The sequence below is a fragment of the Littorina saxatilis genome, linkage group LG6 (genome assembly GCF_037325665.1).
Source record: "Littorina saxatilis isolate snail1 linkage group LG6, US_GU_Lsax_2.0, whole genome shotgun sequence".
In the NCBI taxonomy this organism is placed as follows: Eukaryota; Metazoa; Mollusca; class Gastropoda; order Littorinimorpha; family Littorinidae; genus Littorina; species Littorina saxatilis.
Genome location: NC_090250.1, coordinates 55,528,848 through 55,530,710, shown reverse-complemented (window position 1 = coordinate 55,530,710; position 1,863 = coordinate 55,528,848).

Genomic DNA, 1,863 nt, shown 5'->3' with positions numbered 1-1,863 from the left:
AGTTAAGCTTAGTTTAGTTTACTTTACTTTAATTTACTTTAGTTTACTTTGGTTTGGTTTAGTTTAGCTTAGTTTGGTTTTGTAAACTTTACTTTAGCTTACCTTGGCTTGGCTTATGATGATGAAGCTTGGCGACTGGTAGATTGGTTGACATCATTACGGTGTCTGCTAAACAACTCTCGTTTGATTATTGCAGTGTGTGGCGCGACGCCCTCTAAACTGGCCAGCGAGTCCGGTGAAGACTTGAGGTGTTTGACAAAACGCCGTGTAGGATTGGAGATAAGCTCTTTGAGATACAACTTTTGAAGCTGTTGGACGGTTTACGCTGATGTTACACGCCCGCTAATTTACCTGTCTGGACAAGATCTGAGGTGTCCGTACGTTACGTTCAGTGCGTGAGAAGATTTGCGCGCTACTTTGTCGTGTACTTTTCTTCAGCCTGTCTGGCTAGCTGTCTGGCTAACTGGCTAACCGGCTGGTGATACCTGTCTTCATTTATCTGGTTTAAACAATTCTTTTGTTATGTATTCATTATCCAATGGTAGGTATATTATGCCAAATTAAGCACTCAAAGATTTTTCACAAATCGAAGTTTTCGACAGAGATTCCTACGATTACTTCAGGGTGACACCCCCCCCCCCCCATCCCCACCCAAACAATAAAAATTATGCTTAAAAAGAGAAAGAGAGAGAGAGAGAGAGAGATATATATATATAGAGAGAGAGACAGAGACAGAGAGAGAGCTAGAGAGAGAGACAGACAGACAGACAGACAGACAGTAACAGAGAGAGGGGGTTCGAAATCGAAAACGTTACTCCCTAAAGATAGTAACGTTAGGTCCAAAAGGTCCTGTCTTTTCAGCTAGACCTTGCTCATCTTCAAGTGCCACAGACAGCGAGTGACAAGTGCCACAGACAGCGAGTAACAAGTGCCACAGACAGCGAGTAACAAGTGCCACAGACAGCGAGTAACAGGTGCCACAGACAGCGAGTAACAAGTGCCACAGACAGCGAGTAACAAGTGCCACAGACAGCGAGTAACAAGTGCCACAGACAGCGAGTAACAAGTGCCACAGACAGCGAGTAACAAGTGCCACAGACAGCGAGTAACAAGTGCCACAGACAGCGAGTAACAAGTGCCACAGACAGCGAGTAACAAGTGCCACAGACAGCGAGTAACAAGTGCCACAGACAGCGAGTAACAAGTGCCACAGACAGCGAGTAACAAGTGCCACAGACAGCGAGTAACAAGTGCCACAGACAGCGAGTAACAAGTGCCACAGACAGCGAGTAACAAGTGCCACAGACAGCGAGTAACAAGTGCCACAGACAGCGAGTAACAAGTGCCACAGACAGCGAGTAACAAGTGCCACAGACAGCGAGTAATAAGAATGAAGAAGCAGACGCACGAAAAGAGCAAACAAATAAAACGAATAGGCAAACAAACAATCTTAAGAAGAAAAAGAAGAAAAAGAACGATTACATAAACCGTCCTAAAGTAAGAATAACAATTATCATACAAAGAGAGAGAGAGAGAGAGAGAGAGAGAGAGAGAGAGAGAGAGAGAGAGAGAGAGAGAGAGAGAGAGAGAGAGAGAGAGAGAGTGTGTTTGAGAGAGAGAGAGAGAGAGAGAGAGAGAGAGAGAGAGAGAGAGAGAAAGAGAGAGAGAGAACAAGAGACACAGACAACCAGAGATATAGAGTCACAGCTACTACGTCTTTCCAATTCACCCAGGCGGCGAAAGAAAACCGGGTAGTTCTACCCGTGACAACAGACACTCCCAGACAATGGCCGCACACCCGACGACAATGGTCAGTTACACGCCTCGTCACCCAGCCAGTTCCCTCCACTGGTCAGCAAATTA